This window comes from Pseudochaenichthys georgianus, chromosome 8, assembly GCF_902827115.2.
Source record: "Pseudochaenichthys georgianus chromosome 8, fPseGeo1.2, whole genome shotgun sequence".
NCBI classification, from domain to species: Eukaryota; Metazoa; Chordata; class Actinopteri; order Perciformes; family Channichthyidae; genus Pseudochaenichthys; species Pseudochaenichthys georgianus.
The window spans coordinates 1,653,062-1,667,073 of record NC_047510.2 but is presented as its reverse complement, the minus strand read 5'-3'; the positions used below and the strand labels follow the sequence as shown (position 1 = coordinate 1,667,073).

General features: G+C 44.4%; 1 protein-coding gene across 6 annotated transcripts in view; it reads left to right on the top strand.

Moving 5' to 3' along the window:
* rbfox1 (RNA binding fox-1 homolog 1) overlaps positions 1–14,012 on the top strand; it is a 299,812-nt gene that overhangs the window by 177,053 nt on the left and 108,747 nt on the right. The window lies entirely within an intron of this gene.

The window sequence follows — 14,012 nt, the reverse complement described above, 5'->3', positions numbered from 1 at the left end:
GTGAGAACGTAGCGGTTCCCCCTGTTTGACAAGGGTAGAGGCCCCACCACATCAACCGCTACTCTCTCCATCGGAGCCCCCACGGAAAACTGTTGTAGCGGAGCATGGGAACGACCAGGTGGGCCCTTCCGCGCCATACACAAATCACAGCGGCGACAAAAGTCTTCGACATCCCTCCGACACTGCCCCCAGTAGCAGCCCTGACGAAGGCGCCGGAGAGTCTTAGTGACGCCAAAGTGCCCAGAGCCTGCCGTTCCATGCATGGCCTTGAGTACGACCTCTTGCAGACCCCTCGGGACCACCACTTGCCACCTCTTCTCCCCCGTTGCTGGCTCCTTCCACGCCCGCTGTAGTACGCCCTGACACAGACGTAGAGCCTCAAACTGAGACCACAGCCCCTTGGTTGCTTTGGAGAGCACTGCCACTTCCTCCCACGGTGGCCGATGCTGCGACTCAACCCACTGCAGTACAGGCTGTAGAACGGCGTCCAGCTCCTGCTGTTGCTTCCACTCGGCCACGTCCACTGTCTGGAGCTCCCGGCAGATAACCTCTTCCACTTTCCGCGCTGCCGCACAGACAATGTCCTCCTCCAGCAGCTCCTTTTCCCGAGTCTCTCTCTTCTCGCAGTAGTGGCATCCGCCGGCGGCACACGGGCGGCGGGAGAGAGCGTCTGCATTGGTGTGCCGCACCCCAGCCCGGTGCTCCACCCTGAAGTCGAAAGCTTGGAGCTCTTCTAGCCACCTGGCGACCTGCCCTTCTGGCTCTTTGAACGTCATGAGCCACTGTAATGCAGAGTGATCCGTCCTCACCATGAACGCCTGCCCACATAGGTAGTACTTAAAGTGCCTGATGGACAGCACCACTGCCAAAAGTTCCCTGCGGGTGACGCAGTATCGTCGCTCTGCTTTGTTGAACGCCCGGCTGAAGTATGCCACCACCCGCTCCCCCTCTGGTGTAGTCTGGGAGAGCACTCCGCCCACCCCAACGCCGCTAGCGTCTGTGTCCAGGGTGAACGGCAGCCCGGGGTTGGCTGGGGCGAGAACCGGGGCTTCACTCAAGGCACGCCGAAGGCTGTCAAACGCTGCTTGACATTGCTCAGACCACAGGAAAGCTCTGTCCTTCTGCAGCAGCTGGAACAGGGGTGCGGCAGTGCAAGCAAAACCCCGTACAAACTTTCTGTAGTACGAGGCCAGGCCCAGGAAACTCTTCAGCTGTTTCTGGTTGCGAGGATTTGGCCAGCCTGCGACCGCCTGCACTTTCTCTTGTAGGGTGCCGATGCCCTCACCCCCCACTTTGTGGCCCAGGAAAGTGACCTCTCTCTGCAGGAAATGACACTTGTCTGGATGTAGCTTCAAACCAGCGGCTCTGATCCTCTCCAGCACCACTCTTAGAGATCCCAGGGCCGCCTCAAACGAGCTGCCATGCACCAGGATGTCGTCCAGGTAGACCAAACACTGCTGGCGGGGAATCCCAGACAGCACCCTGTCCATCAACCGCACAAAGGTGGCCGGGGCATTACACAGCCCAAAACTGAGGACCTTGAACTGCCATAGTCCCCGGCCGGTGCAGAAAGCCGTTTTTGGTCTGGCCTCTGGTGCCAGAGGAACTTGGTAATACCCGCTGCGGAGATCCAAGGAAGAGAACCACGACGACCCTGCGACCAGGTCCAGGGACTCATCGATGCGGGGAAGGGGGTATGAGTCCTTCTTGGTGACCCCGTTCACCGGTCTGTAGTCTGAGCACAGCCGCCAGCCACCTGTCTTCTTCGGGACCATGACTACAGGTGCTGCCCACGGGCTGTCGGAGGGCTCGATGATGTCTGCCTGCAGCATGCTCTGCACTGCCTCGTCGCAAGCCTGCTGACGAGCAAGGGGGAGTCGCCGCGGGCGACACTTGATGGGACGCGAGTCCCCGGTATCGATCTCGTGTTCTACCAGGTGCGTTCGGCCCACCTCCTCCTCTTTCATGGCGAAACTGCCCTGGAACTCTAGCAGAATCTGCCCCAATTGCTCCTGCTGCTCGGGATTCAGGCCGCCACAGTTCTTCCTCCACACCTCCAATACTGCAGACTGAGCCTCTTCCACCTCCGCCTGGGGTACCTGAGGGGGGGCTGTTATCTGGTGTCTGAGTTGGTGACATTACAGCTGTGGTTTGGTTGAGGAGTCCTCGGGCTTGGTTCCGCATCTTCTCCTTTATGCGGGCCCCCCGTCGTTTCCCTGGGTCCGGTGTGTCTTGGGGCAGTCCCTGGCCAAATGTCCTGGCTGACCACACCCCCAGCAGACCCTGGTACTTGGTCTGCTTGTTGGCTGCAGAGAAACAGCCCTTATCAATTCAGTCATCTCGGTAACCCATGCAGGCTTCTCCTCCTCCCTGCAGCTCCTCACAGCCGGTGCTGCCGGCCCTCCGTTGCTCCTAGCAGCTCCACTCCACACCTTCTCTCTCTCCACAGCCATCTCCAAGGCCGCCTGCAAGGACTGTGGATGCTGCAGCTGTACCTCGACCCTCAAGTCCGCAGGGCGAAGAGCCCTGACGAATTGGTCACGTGCCAGCTCACTCTGCACTCCGGGTGGCATGTGCCCATACGCCCGCCGCGTCATGCTCTCTACGTCGTTAGCCAGCGCACGCAGCGTCTCTCCAAACTCTCTACAGCGGTTACTCAACTCGTTCCGGAGCAGCTCTGGTGGGAAACACTGTCCAAACCGCCTCTTCAAAGCCCCCGCTAACGCTTCATAGGTGAGTCGGTCCTCCGGGCTAAGTAGTAGCAGACATGAAAGAGCCTCGTCTGTGAGGCACAAAGCTAGCTGCAGTGCTTTAGTCTCTATTGACCACCCCCCGGCATGTGCAAGCAGTTCAAATTGGGCATGGAAAGCCTCCCAGTCTGCCTTACCCGAGTATTTGGGTGTCTTCACGGACGCGGCGGCTGCTACTGGTTGCTAGGCGCCGCCATTGTTGTTTACATCCCGCTTGGAAATGGCGCGAAATGGCGCGAAATGGCGCTGAAGATGGCGACATTCCCGCGTCTCTAGCCATCTTCACCGCCGACTCTCTCAGGCGCTCTCTCGCCTCCTGTGCACTCCTGAACTCTCCACTCATGTCCTTCGACCACCCGCATGCTCCATCTTCCTCTCCATCACTATTTTCTTGCTTCACTCCCATCTTGCTGAACTTTTCCATCTCCGCTAGCTTACCGGCTAGCTCGTGACGCAGTTACGAACTCCCGTCAGGATAGACGTCCTCCGTTCGAAAAGTCACTTCTGACACCAATGTAACGTTCACAGGAAGGAGTCGAGAGGCAAGCTTCAAGTTACTAGGCTTTAATAACTGACTTCTACACAGATAATTACGGATGGGTATAGCTTGAGGCTCAACCTCACACACACTGACACTGACTTCTAACACAGCACCTATATAACACATTGTACACGTCACACTTCCCGCCCTCCCCCGTCTGCTCACCCAACCACAGGCCCGCTCCTCAGTCAGCATCCCGTGCAGCTCCATGATTGGCAGAGAGACGGGGGATTCCTGAGTGACACCCTCAACAGCCTATACCAGGGTCGCTACAATACATTACATTACATTGTATTTAGCTGACGCTTTTATCCAAAGCGACTTACAATAAGTGCGTTCGACCAACTTGAAGAAAACAGAATCATATAAGTACATCAGGTTTCATAGAGCAAACACATTTCAAGTGCTACTCAACTGGCTTTAGGTAAGCCAGCCCTTTATTAGTATATACGTGCTTTGTTAATAGTTCTATCGCTCGAAGTGGAGTCGAAAGAGATTAGTTTTCAGTCTGCGCCGGAAGGTGTGTGAGCTTTCTGCTGTACTTTTCACTTGAGGAACATTTTGAATGCAGGACTTTTACTGACACAGAGTATTCCTACACTCTGGTACTTCTACTTTTACTCAAGTACAATATCTGAGTACTTCTACTTTTACTCAAGTACACAATACTTCACCTCTGTAGTGAAGACTATTGTCTGGGCTGCTGTGCAAGGTGCCACCTGCTTATTGGAGAGAGAAACATTGACATGCACTCACACACCGTTTGACTTTACCATCAGGACAAATCTTCAGTATATTCGACATGTTGACTGCAACTGTCCTTCCCATTGGTGGAAAATATCTTCTCTAGTTTTCCATTTCATCTTTCTAAATGTGCTTTAGCAGGAATGCATGTTTTGTGTATGTTTGGTTGCCACCAGTGGCGTTTTTATATGTACAAAAGTGGTGGGGCACAAAACACTTAATGTCTATAAGCTTCTGCAGTGAGGTTCATGGCTGGCGAGGCACTGGCACTGACTCTTCAGGTTTACAAATATTATATTTTGACCTAAATCAAAATATAATATTATTTTCAAAAGCTTTTTTTGTCTGATGCTTCGATTAATTTTAACAGACAGTTCAACAGAAGGATACCCAAAAAATGTAATTGCGTCATTTAAATATGGAATTGTTCTCTCTTAGTAAGATCCCATTTTCAATAAAATGGTGGTTTTACCTTGACTTGAAGATGAATTCCATTTGCCTGTCCTTCTGGACAAAAATCTCTATTACTTTTTTGTAAAAGTCCTCCCTATCTTCTTGTAGTTTCAAAAGTCTATCATAAATCTAATCTAATCAATAGATTTATGAATAGAAAATGATAAAAGTAGGGTAGACATGTGGATATTATCCGGCTGAACAAAACGTGCATTTATCTAACAGCTACGTTTCCCACAGATCTTATTTGGAGCTATTTTCTAAAATCCTTTGGAGAAATCTCATTGCTTTTTTGTCGAGGGAAGCCATGCGCAGCTTACTTCCTGGTTTTAGGACGCCTCACTGCAGCTCTCTCGTCTCCTCTTCACACACCACACTTTTCGCGGCACACGTACTTACAGCCAATCAGCTCTGAATTAGGTGAGATGACGTATGGTGGGGATGGCAGCTCTATGCCCCTATGGTCATTATTTTTCGCCACACACATTAAATAGGAAAATACTCTGAGCATGCGTAGTGTAGTTTTTACAGTCACCGTTCACTTAGACAGTGAGAGGGAGGGGCAGGATCGGGTTTTGTCCCACATGGCTCTAAACAGCTCAATAGGCACACACTGTGGACACTAATTAGAAGAACACAGACTAAAACAGCATCAGATGATTAAACATGATCTTAAAATATATTTTATATATATTTTAATTTATTTTTTGCATTTTGTTGTAATCATTATTTTAATACTTTCTGCTGACACTAGGTGTGGCTGTGCCCCACCTGCCCATAATGACCAGTCACCACTGGTTGCCACGTACCCCGAGCTCCTCTACCAGCGGAGAGAATGAGAGAGAGCCTGTTGGCAGCACAAGGACGTCCGTCTGTACATCTTGAAGTCTCATCACACTCTGTCTGTCTGTCCACTGCATTCCTTCCCCAACAGCACCTCCCTCTCACTGCGATATTTAGCTGCTTCATCATTTCAGAAGAATCCACTTAGTGTGTCTCCCCTACATGGATCAGCTGTTTGCCCCAACAGTGAATTTCATTCCCAAATTAAAGCCAAGGAAAAATAAAAGAAAATACTGAGAACAGCTTATTATTTCATTTTACCAGGACAGTTTTTACCGCAATAAGAAACGGCCAAACAGCATGTCTAAATGTAAGGCTAAAATACATGACAAGAATATTTTTGTAATGTTTCCCATACGATAAACGTCAGACTTATTTAACTTTGTATACTTAAAATAACTTCATATAGCCTCAGATACCCAATCCTGGAGCTCCTGATTCAGAGCTTTGAGGTGAAGAAATTAAAATGATGAGCCTGAAGCTGCCTTAATGTACATGAAACTCAATGTGCTCTCTGCGGGGTTGGGAGCCGATCCTTTAGATAAAAACAGATAGTTAGTTTTGTTTCTATAGTTACCTCCCCTGCTTGCCAGTGCTGCTTCACACAGCTATACTCTTATTGGTTGCATGTCTAAAGGTCAGCGGCAATAAAGATCAGAGTTGAAACAAATTGAACTTTGGGTTGAACTTGTTGTGTACTTCCCTTGATTATACCATACAGTACTATTAGAGTGTTTTCAATGTATCTGACACCACTGGTGGAAAGCTGACTTCAATGATTTCATAGGACAGAAAATGTAGCTGGGTCCAGATTTTTTTTGTTAATAAAGATTCCTGACTGAGTGAAATGAAACCGAAGCAACAGCCATCATAAGAGCTGGTTGAGTGCTATTCATGCAAAGGAAAGGGCCTTATCTTATATAGAGCGTGTAAAACTTGATGTGAGCACTTGCAGAAAAAAAATCTGAGCTTGTGTGCATACATTTACACTTGTATAACATATCCACGTAACTGTGAACCAAATTTGAAGTCACAGACGAAAAAAAAAGTTTTGTAACTTGTAGAAAAAAAATGAACTTAGTGATGAAATGAAACTTGCAGAAAAATACATATTTTTTATATTTTCCATTACAACTGCAACTTGGTTATTACAACCTCTCAAATCAGTCACTACAACTTGACGAATCTGCTCTGTGGCAGTATAAATCGACGAATCTGCGGTCTTGACTTTTGCTACACTTTTTGCAATAAATGTGTCGCAAAAGTAATTTTCACCTGTAGATGTGGGGGAGGGAGGGGGGTTGGAGCGAAGGGGCGGAGCTATCAGAATGACGAGGCTCGGGTGACTGGAGACTGTGGGGCTAATGGTTCGTGTCACTACCAGTCCGCGACATGGTGCGACAATCAACGGTACGTTTTGCCCATTACTTGCCCAGTATTACTTTGAATATTATTATTGTGATTGAGGATTAAATCCGCTTTGAAGACCACCGTTTTATATCGTGCAGTTTAGCGGCAAAATAACGTCAGTTAGCCAGCTAACGCTAGCTTTGTTGAGTTTATGCTAGCTAAACAAGTAGTGGTTGTAGTCTACAGCAGTAATTAATATATTATAGCCTACTGCGGTTGATAACCGTTTATGAAAATATAACCAATTGAACTGTACTGAAATAATGACAAGTTTTATAATTGTCTTGGGCTCCTGCTGTGTTTTTAAAGCCTTTGTAAATTATCCATGCTATTTTCTATTTAGCTAACGTCGAAGTAGTGTGAAATCAGCCTCACAATAAGATGTGTGTATATTACAAAAATAATGTCATATTTCAAGATGATTACTTAGATATTACAATATGGTTGGTTGAGCTGGAGTTCATTATTGAGCTTACACGTTAACGTCACAGTCATCTGAAGAACAAACCCAAACCTTGTTGTTTTTATTAATTGCATTACCAAATGGGTATCAAATAAACAGTAAGCATTGGTAACACAACTTTCAAAGTTACAGTAAAATAAAAAGGACCCTGACTCGGACAATACACAATCCAACATGTTCAACAGAAGAGAATCAGTTATATTGTTTGTACACATGGTACTTTACATATATATCTGTTTGTTTAAGGTGTCCAGGTGATGCAGACAGGCTGGACCAGAGAGTGAGAGACAGAACTGGACTCCTCACAGCAGTGAACTTCAGCACAGGTACAAAGACTCTTTTTTTACTGTATCAAGAAAGATATTGGTTTAAATGAATGAAGTATTGACTTTAAAACACTGTTATAAATTATATTAAACAATACTAAATACTAGATCACCTACACATCAGTTAAGTTGAGGTGTTTTTCCATGCCAAAAGTTACATTTAGATGTTAACAAGCAATATGACTTTGTCAGCTTTCTAATTTAATGTATTGAAGGCAAAGATATTTAACACAATGAGAACTGCTACTATTTATCTCTCAATATTGTCTGTAAAAACGTGGTAAAAGTTATTCTTTCAGTGAGACAACAGAGCAAGCTTCTACAGTTGCACTACGTGTTGAACAGTTAAATATTATTTTGATAATAATATATATTTCAATGTTGATGAACTTCATACTGTTCATTCATAATCTGATTGTCTTTGTAGCTCACTGTTGAAATAAAAAAAAAACATTACAAAATAATTATATCAACAGCCCCTAAACACACAAACACATCGCTTTCATAAATAACACACTTGTTCTGCAATAATATGTTTTATGTTTCCTGTAATTTTTGTTAGGAGAGGACATGCCTGAAAGACACAACATGTTCTCCTTCTCTGAGGGTCAAGAAGAACATCCAAGAGGAACATTAAGAGCTGATGTTATGAGATTTTAAGACCAGTACAGGACATTCACTAAGAAACTAGTTTTATTGTGAAAACATCTACACTCCATCAGTTGATTATTTCTATTTGCCTCGCTTTATGAGCTTCACATCACTTGTGCCTTGTACCGCAGAGTTTGCAACGTCACAAATAAATGGGGCCAATCTTCAGTCAGATGTGAATGTGTAATCTAACATTTTCAGTAAGAATAATGGACGAAAGGAATGCAAATACAAATACAATTTATTGAAATGTGAACCAAAAGTTAATCAAATGTTTTAAATAAAAAGCACATATGGACAGAAGGTGTAAACCCATTAAATGTATAAGTAAACACATTTAGTCAGATAACGTGACAGACTAGGCCTGTGCAGTTGGTATTAGCTTTGCCCAGCATGGGCTCCTCCATCAGGCCTGGTCCTCCTCGCTGAGGAAATACCCTCAGTCCTCTCCAAACCAACAGACAGGACGTCCATCACACGGAGGTTTCTCCCTGAAGTCTCTGCAGCTCTCTGGACACCACGCTGTCTCAATCCGTCCACACTGAATATGAGAGGGGAAAATGAAAATAATAAATGCTTTAGACCAGGGGTCTCCAACCTTTTTCTAACCGGGAGCTACTTTTGAAAAAAGAAAGTGGCCAAGAGCTACTCATGTTATTTTATATAGATTTCAGTGCACATATCACATTCGTGACTCAAGAGCAGAAACATTAACATTAACATGAATAAACTTGACTTTCTTATGAAGAGAAAAAAAGACAAATAATCACCATGCAATACTGAGTTCTGCTTTAACATCAATAACTACAGTAAACAGTTTTACAGATAAGAGTGCAAAGTTCCTAATTGTATCCTGACAAATTCACTCTGATTGAGTCATTGAGGTGTTCATCAGTAAGTCTTGTCCTGAATTTGGATTTGATAAAGTTCATATCAGAGAATGCTGATTCACAGCGATATGTTGACCCAAATAAGCAGGACAGTTTCAGTGCAGCAGTTTGAATATTTTTGAATTTCTCTGGGTCCAATAGCTTCCAGAAATCTTCGTCCATCTGATGTGCTTTCAGCCGAATGTCATTATGGAGATTGATTATCTCCAGCTCCAACTCTGAAGCACTGAGACTGAAAAGGCTGGCCAGTTGCTCAGACATGTCAGTAACATCCACGATGTTGAATGGGTTAGCAAGGAAACTTGCACAGGGCTCAAGCTGCTTAAAGTCAAGAAACCTGTCCTCAAATTCCTGCCCAAGCTTAGTTAAGCAGTCACAGTACTTTGATAAGTCAAGAAAGCCAGCAGCAGCTTTATTCTCCTGCAGTACTTTTTGAACAGAGGGGAAATTATGCAATTTCTTTCCCTTTACTTGCTGGAGATACTGTATAGACACAGATTTGCTTTAAAGGCCTTTACAGCACTAATCATGTCAGATACAGGACGGGTGGCGCAGTGGCCTGTGCATCTGATCATCAGATCAAGGGGGGTGCTGGGGAACTCCAGTTCGAAACCCGCTCCTGCCGCCACTGCGTCAGGCCGTTGTGTCCTTGGGCAAGACACTTCATGGCATCCACTGACAGCGCCGACACTCTCCTCGCCACAGTGTTGGGTCCCAGTTGCACATCGTCGATGGCAGACATTATCTCCGACATGCTCTTGTGGTCTCTGAACAAAGTCTCTGCCATAACAGACATCGCTCCCTTAAGAACACCGCCATCAGTGAAAGCTTTTTAGTTCTTTGCCAAATACTGAGCGACTCGGAACGATGCTTCTGTAGCTCGGCTAGCTTTCGTGGCAGGCTTTGTGAACAGTGACTGTTGCCTTTGTAGCGTAGCTTTTAATTGTTGTACCTTCTCAACGCGAAGGCAACTGCCGGCGGGATACTCCTTTGAAAAGTTTTCGTGAAGTTTTGTGAAGTGCCGCTCCACATTTCCCTTCTTCCCCACCGCAACACTCGAGCCACAAATTAAACACACACACTTGTTTTTGATGCTCGTAAATACAAATTCATGTTCCCACTCGTCATGAAAGTAGTATATTTTAGATTTCTTCTTTGACGGACCTTCCTCAGTTGTCATGACTGCATCTCTTTTTCTCTATCTTTCTTACTCTCAAAATATACTACATAAATAAATATGTCTCAACATGTCAACTGCACTTTAGCGCCCTCTGGTGAGCTACTCGGAAAACCTCCGATCGACGTGTTGGCGACCCCTGCTTGAGACAATAAGAAATATAAAGTTGACTGTTGAGTTGCTCAGTTTTTTTAGATTGTCGATACTATTACTGTATAACTAATATCTCAGGTTAAGAGGCACCTTCAAATAAAGATTGGTCTTTAAATACATGTTGTCTTTTGAATTGTTTGTCTAAAGTCAAGGATCTAGAACTGGTACTTAGTTTTAATGATACAGTCTGGTTATTATGCTGTTTGGAGGAGGCCTCACAGGTAAGAGCACTAACTAGCTACCATCACATGTACCTGAGCTTGACTTAAATGTATTAAACGTATGGTTAAGTGATATCAAAATATAAATAACTACTGTCATGCAAACATATTCATATTTGCTTGATTCCAGAGTTGAATTTAGCACGATTGCATACAAACGTTAAGGGATTTTAAGATTCTGAAGTCTTCGTTCTAAATAGAAAATAACATGGATAATTTACAAAGGCTTTAAAAACACAGCAGGAGCCCAAGACAATTATAAAACTTGTCATTATTTCAGTACAGTTCAATTGATTTTATTTTCATAAACGGTTGTCAACCGTTAGTGCCAAAGCAGTAGGCTATAATATATGAATTACTGCTGTATAGACTACAACCACTACTTGTTTAGCTAGCATAAACTCAACAAAGCTAGCATTAGCTGGCTGACTGACGTTATTTTGCCGCTAAACTGCACGATATAAAATGGTGGTCTTCAAAGCGGATTTAATCCTCAATCACAATAATAATATTCAAAGTAATACTGGGCAAGTAATGGGCAAAACTTACTGGTTAATTTCCTGTTAGTGGAATCATGTTGTACGAGTAATATGATCATGTTATGGTATACTTTGAACACTTCTGTTCACAAAGGAGAAGTGGAAATGTTTCTATTTACAATACATTTATGTATTTACCTTATTCTATTATCTACTTGAATCATTTCAACTTTTCATCTGGCACAGTATAATGGCATTGCAACCAGCCTGCAATTGTTGCATCTGGTCCCCATAACATTGACTGTAACGAAAAGCACACAGACAGATCCAAAGTGTCCTGTGTTATCTGTGGTTGTTGCTTTTGAAACAAACAGAGTATACAAATGCACACCAATACAATTTGGTGGGCAAACTACAGGAAAACATGTATGATAACACGTATTGTGGCTGGAGGTGGAAATGGAAGTCTGTCTCTAAGTCTGTCTGTAAGTCCAGCCGCCACTGACTGCCTACAGCTAGCATCAATTATAGATGGCTGTGTGTGTGTGTGTGTGTGTGTGTGTGTGTGTGTGTGTGTGTGTGTGTGTGTGTGTGTGTGTAGGTGTAGGTGTAGGTGTGGTGTGTGTGTGTGTGTGTGTGTGTGTGTGTGTGTGTGTGTGTGTGTGTGTGTGTGTGTGTGTGTGTGTGTGTGTGTGTGTGTGTGTGTGTGTGTGTAGAGCAACGTTAACCTCACTGTGAGCACCACATGTGTGCAGTAAAAGAAAAGGGGGGTGGTAGAGGGGGAAGAACAGGATTTGTATGAAGTTGCAATCAAACCTGCCTTGTTTATATGTCCAAGTTCATCCAGACACGATGTGTTGCCCACCATTGAAAACAAAGAGGAGATAAGGGGGAGAGGGGAGCTAAGTGTGAGGGGAAAGAAAGTAATGAGCAATACTTTTTTTGGCATCTGATACTCTCCTTAGAAAATTTTATTTTTGCCCTTTCTGGTGTTATTATAGATCTGCATAATTCCACAGTGAGGGAATGCAATGGAATAATTGCCATTGGATGCAATTTATACATTGCTGAAACATTCTCCCCAAAGAATGAGCCACTTTCCTTTTGGACCAACAATCTCCACTTTTCACCAGAAGATAAATCCCTTTTTTTGTGGCCGTTTTTTCTCACTTTTCATCTCGTCTGAAGTCTTCGCTTCCCCAATCAAACGGCTCAACAGCTAGAGAAGGGATTGTCAAAATGTCACTTTGTCTAAATTAACATATTGAACTCAAAGGAGAATACTTCCATACTTTTTATTTTTCTCAAATGGGCCATTGTGTAGAATAAGTAATTCACTTTTTGTAATTTATTACAAATAATAATAATAATATTACATTGTATTTACCTAACGCTTTATCGGGGGCTCAAAGACACTTTACAGAGGTAAACAAATAAGATGTAATTTGTTAGTATTTAATACCATGGTATTCATACTTTTTCATATAGGATCTGAGTACTTCTCCCAACACTGCTTATGTAGCAGTGTTTAAGTGCTTTTTAGCAAGGCTGATTTCCCTGTGCTATTTGGTTTCCTTTCTGATTTCCTCCCTTACTTCTATTTCGTAAAACTGGTTCTAGAGATAAAACACATCCGTTGTTCTCCATCTTTACTCCAGATTACATTTCATTGTCTCTTGTGAGAACCTGATGTTAGAAATCATCTTTGTTTGATAACTCCAGTATGTCTGCAAACCCGCTATATTCAGCCTGGCTTCACCTCATGTTTCGGATTTCTGGTGCCAAATAGACGAGATGCTGTAGGTTTTATTTCTGCGTTGCAAGTGTAGGCGGACAGATGGTGATCACTGCAGTGTGTGTGTACTCCATATGTGCCGGTGTATACCTGGGCATTGCATGGAACACTTGCAGTCTGCTGGCCTTATGCTGCTTCTTTTCAAGCGAACACACCCACACAAACACACACACACACACACACACACACACACACACACACACACACACACACACACACACACACACACACACACACACACACACACACACACACACACACACACACACACACACACACACACACACACACACACACACACACACACACACACACACACACACACAGAGACACAGAGACAGTATTTTTAGCTGGCCTGAAGCCTGGGATTGTTCGTGAGCAAAATGAAAAAAAAGACAGGAGATTTGGAAACCATTGTCTTTAGGTATTTTACACGTTGCTAAAGCAGCAGACTCCATCTTCACCAGAATCATTATTCAGACAAAATTCGGCAAATTGTTGCTGTGGGAACCAACACACGGGCATCGGTCACGAGGACGTCCCGCACAAACATACGTGGACGTACTCAAGAATGACGTAGGAGCACAAAGTACCAATGAACTGGCCAGATGTATGGAGAACCGGGATGACTGGAAGCAACGATGGAGGGCTCGTCTGAGGACGACCTAGAGAGAGCCCTTCTCCCTCCACAAAGTCCCATTAAACATGCAAATCTTCCTTCAAGCAATCCTCTGCATGTTTTACCCTTTCAGTCAACGGGCTCTTCCTGGGCCTCATGAACATCACACTCTTCCTCTTCCTCTTCAGTGTCACTGTCCAGCCTTGTTGAGGATGGCTCTGTGTCCGGCTGAAAGAGCCTTAGGTTTGCCCGAATGCCAACCAGTTTTTCCACTCTCACATCTGTGAGCCTGTTGCAGTGTGCTATGGCATGGATATTCAATGTACTTGAATGGCATCTATTTTTTTTACTCAAGATTATGCTAACATATACTTTCCCCAACTATATTGAAGTTCCCTATGAAGAGCCAACCTTCAATTTGGAAAATTCCCACAAATTCCCGTTATTTCCAATGGAAGGTTTCCATCTTTGAAAATTCCCGGAATGTTGCAACCCTA